The sequence below is a fragment of the Lathamus discolor genome, chromosome 5 (genome assembly GCF_037157495.1).
Source record: "Lathamus discolor isolate bLatDis1 chromosome 5, bLatDis1.hap1, whole genome shotgun sequence".
NCBI classification, from domain to species: domain Eukaryota; kingdom Metazoa; phylum Chordata; class Aves; order Psittaciformes; family Psittacidae; genus Lathamus; species Lathamus discolor.
The window spans coordinates 121,994,724-122,016,347 of record NC_088888.1 but is presented as its reverse complement, the minus strand read 5'-3'; positions in this window follow the sequence as shown (position 1 = coordinate 122,016,347).

The following is a 21,624-nucleotide window of genomic DNA, read 5'->3' as shown; positions in this document are numbered from 1 at the left end:
GGATCTGGGGAGGGTGGCAGGAGAGGAGCATCACCCCTGCTATGGGATGTGGGGTTGGAAATCAGCTACTGATGGCATTTTCTTGCATGAAGAAAGCCCCTCACCCCGCTAACATCATCCTTGCAGACTTGAGCCACACATCTGGACATCGAATCAAGATTTCCAGCCCAAATGGTGGTAATTGAAACTCCAAAGCCGTGGTTTCCATTGTGTGTTCCAGGAGGACAGCCTCCTTGCGAAGCTCATACTCAGGTCGCCAAAGCTAAGCCTTCGAACCACCAATATGGCTAAACAAAAGAGCTTCTCTTCCCTTCCCTCCAAAGGAAACAAAATCTAGTGTGATAAATGGCCATCTTAAACCCATGCAATCATTGTAACTCAATGAAACAAGATTTGCTGCAGTTACTCCAGGCTTTAAACTTGGGAGTGAAAGGCTGGGGCGACCTGGCACAATCCAGCACAGCCAAAGCAGACCTGCCCCAGGGAACAGGGACAGATCCTTGTCTCATCCTTTGATACTGAGTAACCTGCCCTAAGCATGCCTTCACAGCAGCTCCAGATTAACACCATCAATATATGCGCTGACTGGGAAGCTCAGGAAGGTGGGAGAAAAGGTGGGGATGGCTCACAGGAACGTATGGGTTTAGGATGGGCTGGATCCTCTGTACGCCAAACAGGCAGAAGTTTATTGCTGGTATCCATTTTACACACTCAGCTTTCTCCATCAGCGTCTTGTCTATGAAGCAAAAAGGAATCTTTTGGAAACAAACCCAAATATCTTTGCATTTTGCTGTTTAGGGGGAGAAAGGGGCAGAATTCAGTGCTCAGGTACAAATGGGAATCACAAACAGTTCCCTTCCTTTCCAGGAACCAAAAACTCCTTAGTTGAACCAATGTGCTTTTTCCCCTATTTAATAATTTGATTTTGAAGGCTAGTCATATCAAAGAGCAAAATATTCAATATCGTTAATTCAGTTTTGCAAAATATATTCTTAATTTAAAAATGATTTTGCTCCGAGTGGTAGTGTAGTAATAAAGCAGGTATTGACAAGATCTTATTGATTGTGCTGTCCTCGGGCAAGGAACACTGACCTTGCTCACACTCTTATTGCTTACGCTTTCCCTGGCCTTCTTCTTCTATGCCCGCTCAATAATATATTATTAATATATATTTTTAGCAAAAACTGTATGTTACAAGGTTAGGGCTTCTTAGTGATTTCCCACCCCCCTCTCCTCTGTGCTGCTCTGCCTTTGGGGTTCTTCAGGGAAGAAAAGATTTTGCAGCCGAGTTGCTCCCAGGCTGCTGTTCACAAACACCTTTCAACCAAGTCGCTCTGCTGGGCTGATGGAGGCCAGGCACTCTTTTCTTCTCTCTCTTTAATTGAAAGATTTTCAGTTGCCAGCTCTTTATGGGACCAAAATTCACAGAGTAAATATAGTCAAGGGATGAGCTCTACCTCGGGTGCTTAGAAGAAAGACAGCACATATTTCCAGTGAGATCAGGAGTTAATAACACAATTTAATTGTTGATCATTCTATGGAGATAATTATAACCGATTGGAGGGCTCAATTCACTATTGCCTTGCCTTGAAGCTGTCCTTTACCCCTAGCTCAAGGTGGGATTAAGAGCGTGGGAGAGATGTGCTGGCCCTACCAGACCATGCTCCCACACCCTCACAGGGATGGATTCTGTCTCATCCTTTGATACTGCCTCACTGAATAACCCAAATCCTCACTCCAGCATCTGTGTTTGACCACACTGTGCTCTCATATGCCAAGGAGTCTCCAAAACCCATCAGATAGAACCATTTTTGCAGCCACAGAACCCAGACCCGATCCGAGCTCCAAGAATTTGCTTTGGCTCTATGTCTTTTTACTGGTGCAAAGTTAAATCTGAAAGTAGAGGTGTATCGAAGCATTTTGTTCAGTTTTGTTCACAGCATTTTATCTGTTCTCAATCGGCTTTTATTAGGCGCTAGAAAAGCAAACCCAGAGCAGCACACAAAAACCAACAGAAGGAAGGAAATGAGCTGCTGATTTGCAGCCCTTGCATGGGGAAGCACCAGGGCAGAAATCTACAAACAGGGCTGTCCCGGAGGAATAAACATCATAAACTATTTATAGATCAAGGTCCTTAACAGACAGTTAAACCTGGCCACTTTGCCTGGATAACTCCATAAGCCACCTATTTTCCATGTGCATTGGGAGGAGTTATCTGGAGAAGAAACAGAACAATCCGTGATCTACCTGCAGGACACGATGCATTTCATTGCCGTGTACTGGTATTTGCATGTGCAGCTCGTAACGGGGAGCTGAATGCTCAGTGATACTTTTCGTATGAATGACACCACAGAGAGAAAAAAAGTAGAATTTGTAGCCCATTGTATTACCAGCCATTGAGGGCTCTTTTGTTTAGTTTGGTAATATTACATGTTTAATAAAACACTGTTGAATTTTGATTGCATCTTGTGAGCACGGTCCTTTATCCTTTCGCCAGCTGGCTGATACAAAAGCTTATTTTCTCTTTAAAGACGTTTTAATTCCCAATCTCCATCCCGGGTGAGCAGGAGCTGGGGGCACAGGGAAGGCACAAAGCCCAGCCTAACACTGACCCCCTTTGGCCGGGGGCTGGAGGTCAGCTTGGGATGCCCCTGGGACAAAAGCGGGGCACGCAGGAGCTGGGCAGATGCAGGTGGGGGTGGGAAAGCATTGGTTGGGTTATTTATGCCTCTAAATGAGTAACAATGAGCAGCCCCAGCATTCAGCTAATTACTCTGCGTTGCATCAGCATGAGAGCAAGAGGAAACACATGCTGCACATACAGCCCTGGCTGCTCCCCGGTATGTTTTACCCTCCAGTGGAAGCGACCAAACAATTTCACCCTGCACTAGAGCTGCATTGATCACATTTGATTAAACCCCAAACCATGAAAAATGTCATAAACTCTCCTGCATGATCAGTTTACATGGAAAGTCACATTTTGACGCCTCAAGATGCTCAGGCTGTTTTCAGGGGCTTCCTCAGCATCTGAGGAGCTGATGTCTAACCCACGGGCATCTCACATACATCCAAGTACCACTGCCTACCTGAACCCCTCTTTTTAACCACATCCTTAAGTTAATTTTGCTGATGCACAGGCCCTCAAGCTCAACCGTTAACACCAAAACAAACCTTAAAGTAACTCTGGTACCCTCTGGGGTTTGTCCAGGGCAGAATTACCATAAGCCAGCCGAAACCCAGACTTCACAGAACAAGAGAGTTCAACAGCATAGGTAGGATCAGGCCCTCAGGACCTGTTTCCTAACCACACTTGGTCAAAAAGCCAAAATTGTCCAGCTTGCTGCAAGCATGGTTATACAGAGTAGAAACATCTCAGTTTAAGCATGCTGATCCCCAAATAACCCTTCCTTTTGCCTTCTCCAAAATCCCAACAAGCCAAACACTCAGAAGGAGTTTCCACCAACATTTTCCAGAGACAGGGAAAAAAAACAGCTAAAAACACCTCCATCTCCACTTCCAGCTCCCCTCCATCCCGTCAGCCACACATTCAGGGCCCCTGTCTAATACTTCTTAAGGTGAGAAAAGGCTTGGCTGGATTATAGGAATACAAATGGATTACTTTGGAGTGGATTAGACACACAGGAAACTATAAGTTTGGCTTGTGTTAGCATAAAGGTGTCTTAAAAAAATGTAGATTCGGAAGCAGGGATTATTTGCGGTACTGTTAATATGTTGTTGCTATAGCAAAAGATGTACACAATATTTACACTGTATTTGACCACATAAAACATGTCATATACAGACACAATTTTTCATTAGATGAAAGAGAGCCAGAGGGCTCTTCACGCTGCCGGTGCTAACGCTCCTGATTTCCTCCTTATTTTTTACCTTCAAGAACAAATACAGTTTTAAACCATCATTACTGTATTTGGAACAGTTAATATTTCATATCGTGACATCGCTGCTCAGAGGTAACAGGTTTAGTTGATTACTATTTGTTTATAGTGCTGGAGAAACCCGCAATCATAGAGAACATAAAAGGATTGCAATTAGATCTATTGGTTGAGAGCTGCACTTCTCTGACCCACTGTAAAGTGCTTAGCACTATCAAAGAGATAATGCCTACTTGCAGCTGGCACATCTGTACATAATAACATGGGCTACATTGACACAGCCACTAAAGACTGCCACTACCCTCTTTAACTAGAAGCAGAAAACAGATCATGCTTTTAAAGAGCGTATCAACAAAACCCCTTCCACACTTCACCAGAATTAGCACACTCGCTGTTGTAAGAAGCTTTTCCTTTTCACTCCTGGTTCTTCAGGGAATCCAGACAGAGACTTTAAACAAAAGGCCAGGGACACATCCAGGCTTGGCATCCAGGAGCGTCGTTTTCTTGGATTGCAAGCTTGCGTCAGGGATGAATTTTGCCCTCAGGTTCTCCATGAAGTATTTCCCCAGGCAGGTAAATTCAGGGCAGGATTGCACCAGGATACCATAAGGAAACCTGCTTTGTTCTCATGGGGTGTGCAGAGCAGGATCGGAACCTGCCTTGGTAAGTCACAGAGATCCAGCTCTTGATAACACCATTTTAAAGGAAGCCCTGAGCAACTGCTTTACTTTACATATGAAATCAAATGCCACTCAAGTTTATAGAATCAGAATGGTTTGGGTTGGAAGGGACCTTAAAGCTCATCTGGTTCCAACCCCCTGCCATGGGAAGGGACACCTTCCACTAGAGCAGCTTGCTCCAAGCCCCGTACAACCTTGCCTTGGACACTGCTCAGATTGCTTGGCACAGAGGGATCGAGAGGCACCAGACCTAGCTGAGGGTGCAAAAAGCTCCTCAAGTGGACACATAACACATCCTGAAGGGTTTCCACCTGTGTTCCCTCATTCCCTTAGCACCATATCAGATAGACATCTCAACTAACTAAAAAGTGATACATGTAAAACCAATATAATATGGTATATATGGTAAAAGACAAGGCACAATTAAGCCTGCAGGATTCATTACCTCGTGCTATAGCCAAGGGTAACAGCAGAACACACCAAAAGAAGGGATCACAAAAGCATATGGCTGATGAGGAGATCCCACCTTGTCTCACTGACAGCAGTAAAGAACTACCACTACAGCAGAAACCCCAAATTTCCACATGAAACTGAGCTAGAGAAGCTGTAGTAGGAGACAAACAAATAAATAGATACCTTTGTATTTGACCTTCTCAAAAATATTTATCTGGTCAAACCCTTTCATTTTGATACAATTTAAGGTGGTTTTTTTCCCAGTTTACTAAACTCAATTTTCATGTTACAATGCAACTTAAAACGAAAACATTTTGATTATTATTGTACTGTTGTTTCCATGTTGGGCCAAATTAGTTCGCTACTACTATTATGTTATGTCTGAAAGAGTTAAAAACTTTAGATGCTTATATTTTAACATTATAGAATGTAAAAAACCTTAAAGTGGTGGAGTCAGAATAAATGCAGGACCTGTTTCACTGCATTGAGATACAGCAAGTTCCCCAAAGCTACCACAGGGCATGCACCCTGTGGGCCACATTAGGCTTGATCCAGCCAGGATGGGAGCTGGAGAGCCTTCTTGTTGGCATCTAGATGCCACTTTGAAATTGGATTATAAGCTCTCCCTAATACATCCCAGTATCAGGCACTGGTAGCAGTAAAGGAAGGAAGCAATAATCATTAATTCTGGGGACTGGATTGTACCAGCTCTTATGGTTTGAATCTAAGGCTTGGAAAATTGGTGCTTTCCTTAAAAGTCACAGCTCCTGGAGCCCTGTGACTATAAAGAATTTCAAATTTGCAATTGTAACAGTTGTTTATCCTCAGGACTGAAAGGAAAATCTTGGAAATAAGCCCTAAAAGTCCAGTACACAAAGCTGATATAAAACAACCCATGTATCACCTCAATCTATTTTTGCCATTTTTTTTTCACTGGGGAAAGCTTCACCAGATTCAGAATCAGAGACTTGTTTGGGTTGGAAGGGACCTTAAAGCTCCTCCAGCTCCAGCCCCTGCCACGGGCAGGGACCCCTTCCACTGGAGCAGCTTGCTCCAAGCCCCTGTGTCCAACCTGGCTTTGAGCACTGCCAGGGATGGGGCAGCCACAGCTTCTCTGGGCACCCTGTGCCAGCGCCTCAGCACCCTCACAGGGAAGAGCTTCTGCCTCAGAGCTCATCTCAGTCTCCCCTTTCTGTCAGGTTCAAGCCATTCCCCTTGGCCTGTCCCTGCAGGCCCTTTTCCTAAGCCCCTCTCCAGGTTCCCTGCAGCCCCTTTAGGCACTGGGGCTGCTCTCAGGTCTCCCCTTCAGGAGCCTTCTCTTGTCCAGGCTGCCCCAGCCCAGCTCTCAGCCTGGCTCCAGAGCAGAGCTGCTCCAGCCCTCACAGCATCCTTATAGCCCTCATTCTGCTTCAACCAGTTCTGGACTCGTTCTGCTTCAACCTGGACCTAGGGTGAGATTGAAGCAGGCAAGACCAGAAATCTCATGGCTTGCATGAGGATACAACCAAGGCTTTTTTGTCTTACCTCTCACTTGTATAACACCAACAAAGAGAAGCTTGTGCCAGCCTGAAGAAGAGAAGGCTGCGTGGAGACCTCATAGCAGCCTCCTAGTATCTGAAGGGGGGGTATAAAGATTCTAGGGAGGGACTCTTCATTAGCGACTGTAGTGACAGGACAAGGGGTAATGGGTTAAAACTTAAACAGGGGAAGTTTAGATTGGATATAAGGAAGAAGTTCTTTCCTGTTAGGGTGCTGAGGCACTGGAATGGGTTGCCCGGGGAGGTTGTGAGTGCTCCATCCCTGGCAGTGTTCAAGGCCAGGTTGGACAGAGCCTTGGGTGGGATGGTTTAGTGTGAGGTGTCCCTGCCCATGTCAGGGGGGTTGGAACTGGATGATCTTGAGGTTCTTTCCAACCCTGACTATTCTATGATTATCGACAGATCATTTGTATTCCTTCCTCTGCCTCCGAGTGCCTTATCTCTCCTCTATATAAAAGTCCAAGTGGGATCCTGTCATTCACATTGCGTTGTTCGGATGCAAGCATAAACACTGACTTGATTACAACGCAGAAACACTACTCCCTACCAGAGGAAGAATTCACTGCAAAAATCATTGGGTTTGGGTTTGTTTATGTTACAGCACTCCAGTAAGTGGAACAGCTGAGTGTTTATCCTACTGCAAGGAAATTCATCTTGGTATTTGTAATAAATGGTTTACGCTTTAAGGGATAACAACAATTTTATAATCTCTGGAAGAATGAAAGGAAGAGATATGGAAATATCCCAGCAAAGTTTTGCATATGCCTTTGCATTGCCTTCTGTTTCCTTTGCCTGGGAGCCCCGAGCCATTGCTGCACACTCAGAGCTGAGGGTATGGGATGCATCCATGCCCAGAGTGGTCCCAGTCTCACCCACTACCTCACCAAAACCCAAATGGAGACTTAAGAAATACCTCCCTGTACATCAGGGTCCTTTGGGTTTCATGTCATAAAGTACCATGTGTGAACTGAGTAGCCCAAGTTTGAAGAGCATGAAGATAGGAGCTGTAGTCATAGGACAAGGGGTAACAGGTTCAAACTTAAACAGGGGAAGTTTAGATTGGATAGAAAGAAGAAGTTCTTTACTGTAAGGGTGGTGAGGCACTGGAATGGGTTGCCCAGGAAAGTTGTGAATGCTCCATCCCTGGCAGTGTTCAAGGCCAGGTTGGACAGAGCCTCGGGTGACATGGTTTAGTGTGAGGTGTCCCTGCCCATGGCAGGGGGGTTGGAACTGGATGATCTTGAGGTCCTTTCCAACCCAAACCATTCTATGATTCTATTCTATGATTCTAAGATCTCCTTCCCCAAGACCTCCTACCTGGAAGCATGCTGCTTTGGTGGCTCCTGGTCTGACCTTGCCCCCAAGCCAGAAATGAGCTGAAACCAGCAATAACTGGGTATATTCCCAAACAGACCTTCCCCCTTCAGACTTCCAGCCACCTTCTCCAAGAAAGCATGTTCAATAAACCATTTCATGAGGCGCCCTCCCCAGCCAGAACAAGATCAGTGAAACTGCTGACACATCTCAAAGCCTTGATGTGGGATCTCCTGAACTATGCCCTTCTTCCAGCCACTGCTAGATCTTCTCTGAAACTCACCATCCTCTCCCACAGGTTTCTGTCTGAGAACAAGAGATGTTATAGATACGCAGAGCACAGGCATTTTGTACCAGAGAGATCCAAACACCCTCTTTCCCACCACATCCAACATCGGCTGTGAAGGAAGACATGTAAATCCAATGATTTCCCTCTGCACACATCAGTTTTCAAGAGAGGACCCTAAGGATCCTCTGGAGTTTCTGTTGAACATGTCCACTGAGGGATGGATACAGGAGCCACAAAGTCCACCAAAATCAAACATATCTCATTTCTGTGCTGCTCCAGGTCTCTGGGGATAAGGTCTCTGTCAATTGCTGAGTTAAATTCCCATTCACAGATAAGTAAGCAAAGATCCCACCTAATTTCAAGCCATTTGCACCATTTATGCATGTCTGAAAATAAGCCTTTACTCAGTAGTATGTTTGGCAGGCTTCAAAAACGTAAGAGAAAAGTCCTATAACTGATACATTTGAAGTGTATTGGCTCTAGTTACACAGTATTTTAAGGATCCAAACCCTTCAACCCACATAGATTTGTACCTGGGAGTTTGAAATACACAGCCTGAATGCCTGACGTGGGCATTTGGCATTTCTTGTGAGGATAAATAGCTTCAAAATTGGCTACCTGAGGTCTAAGCAATGAGACATGGTAATGACGCTGAAATGACGGCAGGAAGGAGGGAATCTGCTGATGGCACTGGAGTGGGAACAATCTTATCATTCTTATTGTTTTGATGTCACCAGCACGTTATCCACAAAATAACGGAATATAATGAAACGATTTGCCCTCCACAGACACATCTTTTGTAGAGGCTTTGGAAGAAAGGACAGACTTCTAAATTGCCTCAGCTATTCAAATTTAGACCAACACAAAACACACTAGAAATGACAGGAATTTTTGCCCACTTCTGAAGACTATGAGGATTACCAGAGGCACCTCAGAAGGATTTGGGCTTTTCCCTTCTTAACTCTTCAGTAGAGTTTTCTTGTTCACACCACACATGAGCTTCTTTCGGTCAAGAGACCTGGTTATTCTTGGACAGTTCCTGACTTGAAATCACAGAAAGATTAATTATATTACATATGCATGACCCATGGATTCCAAACTAACTCAAGTTTGCCATTTTTACAGGGATATGGTATCATCGGTATCACAGGAACATGGTGGGTTGGCTCCTATGACTGGAGTGTTGGAATGGAAGGTTACAGGCTCTTTAGAAAAGACAGGCCCGGCAGGCAGGGAGAGGGAGTTGCCCATTATTTTAGGGATTGGCTGGAGAGTATGGAACTCTGCCTGGGGACAGGTGATCAATCAACAGAGAGTTTGTGGGTCAGGGTTAAAGGGAGAACAGCAATGGGGGACATTACTGTGGGGATCTGTTACAGACCACCTGATCAGGGGGATTCTGTGGATGAAGCACTCTACAGACAGGTAGGAGCAGCCTCACACTCACAGGGCCTTGTTCTCATGGGGGACTTGAACCACCCTGACATCTGTTGGGTTGACGGTGTGGCCCAGTACAAGCAGTCCAGGAGGTTCCTCGATTGTGTGGAAGACAACTTCCTTCTGCAAGTAATAGAGGAGCCAACAAGGAGAGGTGCCATGCTTGACCTCGTGCTCACCAACAGGGAAGGGCTCGTTGAGAATGTGATGCTCCAGGGCAGCCTTGGATGCAGCGATCACGAGATGGTCGAATTTGAGATCTTCGGGGCAGTGAGAAGAGCGTGCAGCAAGCTCACTGCCCTGGACTGCAAGAGAACAGACTTTGGCCTCTTCAGGAACCTGCTTAGTAAGGTTCCATGGGATACAGCCCTGGAGGGCAGGGGGGCCCAAGACTGTTGGTTGATATTCAAGGATCAACTGCTACAAGCTCAGGAGTGCTGCATCCCAACTAGAAGGAAGTGCAGCAGGAGGGCCAGGAGACCTCCTTGGATGGAAAAGGAGCTGCTGAGGAAAATTTGAAGGAAAAAAAAAAGGCTTATAAAAGGTGGAGGCAAGGGCAGGCAGCCTGGAAAGAATACAGGGATGTTGTCCGGGAATCTAGGGATCAGGTTAGGAAAGCAAAGGCCCACTTAGAATTAAACATGGCTAGGGATGTGAAAGATAAAAGGAAGGGATTCTATAGGTACAATGAGAATAAAAGACAGACTAGGGACAACATGGGCCCTCTGCTGAAGCTATCAGGAGAACTGGCTACCCTGGATTTGGAGAAGGCTGAGGTTCTGAATTACTTCTTTGCCTCGATCTTCACCGGCAAAGCCTCTGACCACACCACCCAAGTCTTGGAAGGCAGAAGCAGGGACTGTGAGAGTGAAGACCTTAAGCCCACTGTAGAAGAGGATCTGGTTCAAGACCATCTTAACTCTGGGGCTATGGAACTGATAGACAGGGGTAGAGCAGCTGATGTCATCTACCTGGACTTGTGCAAAGCATGCGACACTGTCCCACATGACATCCTTGTCTCTAAATTGGAGAGATATCAATTTGATGGATGGACCACTCGGTGGATAAAGAACTGGCTGGACGGCCCCACACAAAGAGTTGTGGTCAATGGCTCAATATCTATCTGGAGACCAGTAACAAGTGGTGTCCCTCAGGGATCGGTGTTGGGACCTGTCTTCTTTAACATCTTCGTCACTGACATGGACAGTGGGATTGAGTGCGCCCTCAGCAAGTTTGCCGATGACACCAAGCTGTGTGGTTCAGTTGATATGCTGGAGGGAAGGGATGCCATCCAGAGGGACCTTGACACGCTTGTGAGGTGGGCTGATGCCAACCTTATGAAGTTCAACAATGACAAGTGCAAGGTCCTACACCTGGGTCGGAGCAATCCCAGGCACAGCTACAAACTGGGCAAAGAAGAGATTCAGAGCGGCCCTGCAGAGAAGGACTTGGGGGTGCTGGTCGATGAGAAAATGAACATGAGCCGGCTGCAGTGTGCGCTCGCAGCCCAGAAAGCCAACCCCATCCTGGGCTGCATCAAAAGGAGCGTGACCAGCAGGTTGAAGGAGGTGATCCTGCCCCTCTGCTCTGCTCTTGTGAGACCTCACCTGGAGCATTGTGTGCAGTTCTGGTGTCCTCAACATAAAAAGGACATGGAACTGCTGGAACGAGTCCAGAGAAGGGCCACGAGGATGATCAGGGGACTGGAGCACCTCCCGTATGAAGACAGGCTGAGAAAGTTGGGGCTGTTCAGCCTGGAGAAGAGAAGGCTGCGTGGAGACCTCATAGCGGCCTTCCAGTATCTGAAGGGGGCCTATAGGGATGCTGGGGAGGGACTCTTCATTAGGGACTGTAGTGATAGGACAAGGGGTAATGGGTTAAAACCTAAACAGGGGAAGTTTAGATTGGATATAAGGAGGAAATTCTTTCCTGTTAGGGTGGTGAGGCTCTGGAATGCGTTACCCAGGGAAGCTGTGAATGCTCCATCCCTGGCAGTGTTCAAGGCCAGGTTGGACAGAGCCTTGGGTGACATGGTTTAGTGTGAAGTGGGGGTTGGAGGGTTGAAGGGGTTGGAATCTGATGAACTTAAGGTCCTTTCCAACCCAAACTATTCTATGTTTCTATGATCTGACAGAGCTACTCTGTACCTGTCCTCCAGAACATGGTTTTTAGCCCCAGATTCTACACCACCTGCACCACACTCTGCTCCTCATCCAACATTATTTTTGCCTACCAAATCATTGCTTAAATTCAAGCAAGCACCAACGTCTGCTAGAGCTCTGGGACTTCACTTTGCTAATGAAGGAGGGATTAAAAGATGTATTTACTGGCTTTCTTCCATGGGATCTTAATATGGGGGCATCTCCCATTTGAAATCAACACCTCTGCTTGCAAATGCTTGTGGGTAAGTTGTGCCCAATTTGCAAAGACTGCGTGCATGTCTCCAATGTGTCAAAGGAGTAAAATCCAGCCTAAGTGCATCATCTTGCAGGAGAGAATAGTAGCCATGCACTTTGAAAAGCACGTGCACGTGTATTACAGAGAGCTGGTATCTGCAGGTTATAAAGTATAGATTTCCTAATTCATAGAGTATCAAAGATCAATGAGTTCCTGAAAAGACAGCTATTTGCTGCCACTCTGGTGGAGTTTCCTATCCTGGATTTTATTCAGTAGTTATCAGAGGGCTATAAAGTTCTTTCCCTTTTTCTCTCTTTTTTTTTTTTTTTAAGTGGTAGAAGATATTCATTTAAATAAAAGAGGAGCCATGACTTTTTCCATTGGTAATCTGGTCCATGTGTTCCCTGCAACTGAGCGTTTTCAGAAGGGCCTGACTGTCTGGGTTAATTGTTTAATGCTTTTAGTTAGAATTAAACTTTGCACCTGCTCTGACAGTGATAAATTAAATGTGCTCCTTTTCCAATACTGTTGCCCTCTTTAAGTAGAGACCAAGAAGTGTATCTCCCTTCTTTCCCAGCGTTTGAGGAATCTGTGCTACACTTGAGTGTAAACCAGTATAATTTGTCACTAGAGCTAGTGCCAATTAAATTGATTGCGTTGGACTGAACTTTAGGACCTCTAATGCAAGCACTAAGGGAAAAATGGGCTTTTTTTCTGCCCATTTCCCCATGTGGCACTTAGACATAGCTCAACAGTGGAAGGCTTTCAAGGTTCAAAAGGGTTTTATTTTCAAAAGAAATGGGCATTGATCAGTTGCATTTAAAGGCAAAGATAATTCCAGAGCTTGAAGGCTGGATTTGTGTTTAAGGTCTAAATCTCTTTCTTTAACCTTGGGGGGCCAGTATAACATAAAAGCCACAAAGAGATTAAGATTACAAAGGGTTTGCAAGTGTAAATGATGCAGTGGTATTCTTCAAACACAACGCAGGCCGGCTTCACGACCACGGCTCGGGGGTCAGCATTTGATCTGTTGATTTTACACCTGTAAAAACAACTCGTGTTTATTTGTCACTTCGGCGTTATCTTGGCAAATGTTTGGGCGAGCGCGCTCCCGCACTGAACTTGCTCATGCCGGGGAGTTCAAGCTCGCCTTCTTAAAGCTGATTGAAAAGTAAACACACTAAAGGTCAGCCTGGCAGAGACAATGCGAAAAGCCTTTTTCTTTGTCAGTGTAACGCAGCCCACGTGAAGGATAGGAGCGGTCTTCAGGCAGGATGTATAGTTTTAATGCCTCTGGGATGGACGGAGGGGGAAGGCGCTCGGTGACTGCCTGCATTCGTTATGCAGCCCACATAGGCAGTCTGCCCAGCAAGCCCTTGGTGTGGGTTGTAAATATGCAGTAAGTAATTACCCTTCTGGAGGCTGGCCTGCAGCAGGCTCCCGAAGCCATTGTACTGGAGAATTCCAACACTCACAGCCTAAGATATCCCAGCCTGGGAAGGGCGTCCATGTAGGTCAAGCCTGTAGCATCAATGACTAACTCCTCTTGGCAAAGTGTGTCTCCATGGCTGGTGTAATAGAAGAAATACAGCAAAAGGCACTTTTGCCAGCAGTTCAGATGCAGGCTCTTATTCACGTCCTTCTTTTTGAATTGAGGTTGGACATTAGTCCATGCAAGCTTACAAGAACCTTCCAGTTTGGGGCCAATATCTCTTTCCAGTGGTCTGTCAGGTCTATTGACTGCATGAGACATCCTCACTTGTGAAGTCCCAGACACACTGAAGGGAAGTTCATACCTCCTGAGAGCTCTCTTTGTTGCTCAAAGGGAAAATAACAGCAAAGTGTTCACTGTACACCTAGGATAATCATCGTGCTGCATGCAACAACTGAGTTTCAATGGAAGCCAAAGCTATCTGTGAGGCAGAGCTGGACAAGCTGGGGGTCACCGGACAGATTTATGCAGCACTGTGTTAATGGGCACAAGGAAACTGTCCAGTTTTTTAATTACAGAAGGGCACTGTGCAGACACTGCTGATGATATACAGGGAGAGGGATGTGCCACGCTGCGCTTTATTGATTCATGCAGCCACAATCAACCTGCTCACTGACTTAGGTGGAGGACATCACCAGCCAAAAGCAGTGCAGGCAGTATTTCACATGTGTGTGTACAGAGCCTGCAGCAGCAGACGCATTTCTGAGTGACAGAGGGGAGATGGAGCAGGAGGGGGCTGCATCCTGCCAGGCAGGAACAGGGACACATGGCTCAGTGATAAAGGAGACAGTGAACTCTCACAAAGCTGGCAGAGAAAAGCTACCCCTGCTGTAAGATACCGCATATGTAGAACTTGGGGAGCTTTCCTCTGTAACATGCATTTTCTTACAGCAATATATGACTGGCATTAGATAGAATCATACAATCATGGAATGGTTTGGGTTGGAAAGGACCTTAAGATCATCTATAGTTCCAACCCTTTGCCATGGGCAGGGACACATTCTACTAGACTAGGTTGCTCCAAGCCCCATCCAACCTGGCCTTGAACACTGCCAGGGATGGGGCAGCCACAGCTTCTTTCAGCAGCCTGTTCCAGTGCCTCAGCAGCCTCACAGTAAAGAATTTCTTCCTTATATCTAATCTGTATTTCCTCTGTTTAAGTTTGAACCCTCCAAAAATATATACATGCACATACATATGCACATGTAACGGGTACGTATAATGGCTTTATACGTACATAAGTGAAATGCACATGTGCATACATTAGCAGATGCAGCGGTCTGAAGCTGGTATCACTTCCATATGGACACTCACCAGAACACCCCGTCCGGATCAGTTTCTTGGGACAACTGTATTTTTAGTTTCACAAGGCCAAGTGAAGTTCAGGTTCTCTACTGAGACACTGACCTTCATGGTTGATAACAAGCATACACAAACAGCCCACATGTGTAGGCTGTGCGCAGCTCTCCAACACACCATTACTTCCAGCTCAGCAGCACAGGAGATGCACCCAACAACATGAAAATTAACAACCTCTAACCAGAACTCATCAGCTAAGTATAGGCACTCAGACCTGAGTGCAGATGTATATGTGTGGGGACACTGAGCTTTTCTGCATAGGATATGTGAACGTATACAAGACCAGATTCCCCAGCTGACATCCACCAGCATAGCCCCTCTTTCACCAAAGCATGACCTGGCAGTGAAACTGTTATCACCAGCATCTGAACAGAGAAATGAGAAGTGAATATTTCAAACCACCAGACCTTTTTCTCTTTGAGAGGCTTGTTTCAAAATCTGCAAAAGAAAGTAAATGTTGAACCAAGATAAACTGCACTTGAAGCCCACACACAAGACAACTCATCAGGTCACCTCATACCGAAACTCTACAGTGAAACCAAATTAGAGATCAAGAAGAAACCATGTCTGAAACCTCCAGCTACTGAATTTACCAGCTGAAGAGAGTGCATCATGGCTGACCAGAACAGTTGTGCTCGTCGGGGAAGACAGCAAAGGAAGGTCATGAAGGCCAGTATCGTTTGCCAGGCTGGAAGCTTTAGACACATGCAAAGCCGATTGCAGTTTTGTTGCTATTTCCAAAAGTGCAAGTTGTTTCAACAGAAGCCTAATCTGTGTATGTCTGGAATAGGAATGAATGGATTAGCCTTTCAAACCCTTCAAGATCAGGTCAAGATCATTCAAGCGAACCACAGCTACAGTGAAGTTGAATTCTGCATCCAGTAACTTGTATTGCAAACAGAACATTTCCTTATTGTAAAAAGTGCCTGGCCCTAGCTTACTGCTTTGAGGAGACTTTTGAGGATGACTAAGAGAGCATGAGATTAGTAAACAGTGATCTATGTACCCAGATACAAGCTGGGCATTAGTCATCTGTGAGTGTTCTACCTGCTCAGGCTGACTAGGGGCATTGTTTGAAAGCCCTCTCCTGATTACAGCCCAACAATGGCATTGTTTGGTTCAAACTGCAGCTATTTATGTTGGGCATTCAGCTTTTCCACTGTTTCTTGATTGGTTCTTTTCAACTGAGTCCCATTAATTTAAAGTTCCACCTCTGAGCATATGAGAGCAGTACCGGAGAAGTTTTCATAAGCATTACTTGACCCGGCTGGTATGTTTTCATGTTTGAAAACGATTTTTACTCACAATGGAAAAGGCTCCTGCTATTGTCAGGGAGATGCTTTTGTTTCACTTGATGTCACTAAACAGCCCAAGCCTCAAGTGCCATTAAGATATTTGACAGATGTTCTCCAGATAGCACATTTTGTTGGAGGGTTTATTGTGAAAACACCCCTAACCTGAGAGACAGAATTGGAATCCAGGTCATCCTCTGCTCAAATGAGTCCCCAAGCCATGGATCCATGAAGGCCAGCACAGCCATACACCCCAAGATCAGCAGAAAAGAGAGCTCTCATCAGAGCCTCTTCCTCCAGAGGTTCAACCTCTGGTGAGTGGCCTCTTTGTATTTAAAAACACAATTTATATCTTCCATCCAAAGGGAAAGGTCAATGCAAACGGTGAGGGAACTGAAGGGGAAGTTTCCAAGTGCATCAGAAAAACAAACTTCAAGGATGAAGGTGGCAGAGCTGCCGAGGCCTTGCCTTCCTTTCTAGAATATGGGGATGCTTACATTCCTCACACTAAGGACAAAGCATGTTTCTTTCTGGATATGCTTATAGCACACGTGCTTCTGGAAATACACAAAGGTCTGGCTTTGTATCCACAAGCAAGCCAGCAAAACAAACGGGTTTGGAAATCATTCCCCAGTGCAATCACCTCATTGTACCCACCACTATCTCCTACTTTCTTCTTTCTAATGTAATAAACTCCAAAGCCCCGTGGCTGTCCCTTCTTGACTAAATCCAATCTCATCCCACACACCTCCCTACAGCAAACCATTCATCTTGGCATATATTCACCCTAAGTCCTGTAATTCTTCCACTGGGGACAGATTTGACTACAGACCATTTCTATTACTCATGGCTCAATCATGACAGACACTATCACTTAAACTGCATTGCATTTTCCACAATCTCTTGGACCTAGAAGATGCTGGATCTCCAAGACCATGCCCAAACCCACCTTAGATTCACCAAATAGCACATAAACACTCTGCTTTCACAGAAAGCGAAAGCAGAGACTGCATTTCCACCAAGGTTCACCTTGACAGTTCTAATATGGCTCCATTTCTAGCACATAGTTAAGCAAATCACATTAGCAGCACTGGAGAAATTTGAACAGGATTTATCTTGTTTTCCTACTAGAGAATTAGCAATGAGAAAGAGCCACCCCCATCTCCTGTTCATTTTTGGGAGTACGTTCAATCAGTATTATATAGAGGCTTTCATGAGAACATAATTGCTGATATATGACTGGCAAACACTCCAAAACCTAGTAGAAAGTTCTCTGTCCCATGTTCTGCAAAAAGTACTTCTTGAAATAGTAACAATGGGCATGAGCAAGGCTGGTGATGCCTTGCAAATATCTCCTAGGAATATTCATAGACATTTTCACTTGCATGTGTTCTGGACAGTTTTATGTCACTGTTGTTGCTTGTTTCCCCTGAATATTCCACCACAAGAACATACGGTCAGGAACGACATCAAAGAGAGAAAGTTGAAGTAAATGTGAGGCATATTCACAGAAAGTTGGTACTTCATGCTTTAGTTTCCATATTGGCCATAGAAACCTATCTGAAAGAGCTGTATTCCTTCAACCAAACAGAATACCGTGTGCTCCATCCAGATTAAAATGCAACCTGTTTTTTTGTGGAATGCATAAGCAAAACTGAACTACTTATTAAGTCAACAACAGAATTGATAAATCATTTCAAATAACTCATCTGAAAAAGCATGTAACCTGCTGAGAACTGCAACAGAAAAGAGGCAAAGCAGGACCACAACATGATGATGAATTATTTGTTGATCCCTAGTAATAAGACGCTAGTAGCTCTAGAATCAAGAGGGCATCCTCCAGCCCTGGCAGCAGCTGGGAGCTACCTGACAAGGAGCAGGACACCAGAACCGCAGTAGTACCCACCATGGCTGCTCACACTATTACAGTTAAGATGCAAAATTAGAAGGGAAGGATCAGCATCACCATCTAAGAAGAAGTAAGTAGCATGCTGGGGTAAGGAGGTCATACTGAAGCTAAGGTCTGAATTAATCTCTTCTATTTCAGCATTGAGCCTTGACCATGAGGACCCAAACCTTCTCCTTCAGCTAACTGGTGATCATCTCTTATTCTTTACACCAGCCATCCTACATCTGATCTGCTCATGACTGAATAAGATACTATCAGAGACAAAGCTGGAGAGAGGGACCCCTACATCCCTTCCCTAGGAAAAATGATGGGTAGAAAGAAACACCAACAGAGACAAATTTTTGAACAGCTACGTAAAATGACAGGTTTTATTTTACCCAAATCTCAGTCCATGCTGTGGCACAAGTCATTCCACACAGCATTCCTCCTTGAAAGAGTGACCTCAGTGAAACCACAACTAATGCAAAGAACTCTGCCCAGCTTGGGGCAAGAGAGCAGTTGGCTGAGATTTCTCCTGCTGTTTTTGCCTTGATTGCAAATGAGAGACATGTGTTAAGAAAAGTAATTACGCTTGAATTCAAGTGGTTGAACTTCTTGTTGGTGGGGTTTTTTTCCCTGCACTCTTCCTTTTTAAAAAGACATCCCTTAGACAGCTGAGCTAATAGAGTCCAACATCCTTGATGATAGTGATGCTAACACTAGAAACAAATTATAGTGTTCAGAAAGTTTGAAAGACTGAAAAGAAATGCAGAACGTGTAACACCAAATTTGCCTGTCAAGTACTTTTTTTATTACTGCTTGTTTCATTTTATTTTATTCTTAAAACTGATGGGTTTGCAGCTATCTGCCTCCCCACTGAAAATTCCAGCTTGGAGAACACTGATTTGCAACTTCAATCACCGCCTGACGAACACAGACCCCTCTAAGTGAGAGCTGATCCATAACAGGTATTTCAGATTTTCAGAAGTCACAACATATCACCCTAATGTGAAGCATTTCATTCACAGGACACACTCTTCAAAAGCAGAAAGCAGTTTTAATTTGCTTTGGGTTTTTACATGCAAAAAGCCAACGTTATTCTGAGCACAAGTGGCCACGTACACACACCACCAGCATCACCTGGCAGAGCTCCTCAGCCTTCAGCAGAAATCCCCTTAAATAAAACCAGCTGAGAGCCTGGCTGAACATTTTCACATCATCCCGACCCAAGATTCCTGTTGTCTTTTTTAAATTATCTTTTTATGTGGTTTTAACCATACATTCCCTCACGTGATGCTTTTCAGTCAACCATAGGGGGGCTTTCTGAGACCCTGTGGCACGTCCTGGTTAATCAGTAGCTTGCAGTAGCGCTGCTTTGATAATAACTCTTGACACTTGATGGCTGCTTATTGTCACAAAACATTGTATTTGAGGCGCTTTCATTGTGTCCCCCAATTTATTGTGTCCCATACTCCTAAAGAAAGACTCTCTGCGTCTACAAACAGCGATATCACCGCACAAAGACTGAATGATGCAGCCACAACAGCACCTTTACCCAGCATGGTCCATGTTCATTCTCTACATTTTTTTTCTGTATTATTTCCTTGGAAAAAAAAATCAACAAGCATATCTGAGCTTTCCTGCCTCACAAGAATACCCATTACAAACTGCCTTTGCTCCCTGCAGAAGGCAGAGCAAAAGACCACTTCCTTAGCAGGCAACCTCAGCAGGCATAAGGCATGTACTAACACATGCCCAAATAATAAAAGCAATACAAGCTCCAGGGGTAATAGATATTTGCTTCCTACCTTGTTATTAGTGCAGAAGCATCTGCATGGAAAAGGTGGACTGCATAGAAGACATACATCTGGAGAGGCACCTTGGTATAGGTGCCAGCAAAGAGGAGAAAGCATCACGTTCACCATGCCCAGCAATACGACCCAAAGCTTCACTGTTTCATAGAAGCCTAGAGCCAGTGAAGTCAGAAAAGACCTTTAAGATCACCAAGTCCAGCTGTTACCCCAGCACTGCCAAGTCCAACACTAAACCATGTCACTGACAGCTTCATCTACATGGTTTGTGAACAGTTCCAGGCATGGTTAAAAAGAATATTATTGACATGAACGATGCTCTTTTGGCTTGAATCAGCAGGAATACTCTTCCTGCACTGAAGAAGTTATATTATAACTTGGAAAATTTCATCTTGGTTTCATTTCGTTGACACTGCGGGTATTTAACACAGATCTACCCTCCAACAATGTGATGGAAACATTGTGTAAATGACAATTTCTGAGAAACAGCATAAATGAGAATTGGCTGAGCCCTTCTAAACGTAATTGTGAAGCACATCAAATTCAACTAAATAGTGATACGAGGAGAATCACATGATCTCCTGATTTTATGAAGCTCTACATGGATCATCTTCTGTTCTCTGACTCTGTGTTGGGGTCTCACATCCTAAATTTCACATCAACTTTCGAGTTCAAACAGACAACATAACTCAGCCCAAACGAGAGCACTTCCACCTGACTCTAACTCGGGCCAGACCAGCTTAAACCTCAGCCCAGGTCTGCAAAACCTCCATGAACTTGGCCCAAGTTCGGACGTGAAACGGGTTTCAGCTGTAATGACTTTCACCTGGTTTGGGGTTTGCTCACTGAAGTTTTCCCACAGTCCCCATTACGGATCAGATGGGAACTGCTGCTCCCCGCCCGTTTCTCTTATCTCTGCATCTTATAACCAATATTATTAAGCTAATGCATTTACTTTGCTCTTCAGCCATGGGAAACAATCAACCTCCTACTACCCCTTTGATTTTAGTATTGAACATGAGAGCACAGACCTAAATTTGGATGTTGGAGCATACAAGAGGTTTGCATTGACCTTAACCAGGGGATTCTCATGGGTAACAAAGGATGGTTTTAGGCCACATATAACACTACGTTTATTGCAGTATGGGATAATTCAGTGTGTGCTGTTCACATTCAGCCTAAAGGTGTCTTGAATTTGGTACATTCATAGCAATCAAAGTAGGAGTTGCTTTCACCTTCGAATACTAGGCCGATATACTTCCTTAAGCACCTTTAAGAATAACCGTATTTTGAGAGCTTATATTATCTCATCACTATCTCCCTGATAAGTAGGTGGTGCCATAGAGCAATAGAGAGAAATTAAGCCTGAGCAGAGCTGGCAGGAATTCCCAGTATTGTTTGTGTAGCCAAGCAAGTTCATTTAATGCTGCTCAGGTGGCTCGATGCAGCAATTTGGCACATGCACTTAGCCACAGTGACTCGGTACAATTACCAGGGTGTCCTCCATGCCCACGCTCTTCATGCTTACCAACACAAATGGCAATGGCAGAAAATGTTAAGACAACACACCCAATGACACCAGCAACCCGTAAATGGGTTTGATCAATTGGAAGCCACTGTATGGTAGCAAAATGTACCTTTTTAGCGGGGTGTACAAGATAACTCAGCCTTCCTTTCCTCCCTTAGCTGGCATTTTCCTAACAACAGATGCTAAAAGCATCAAAACTTATTTGCATTGCTGCTTGTTCCTTACTTGTTCTAAGCAAGAAAACAAAATGTCC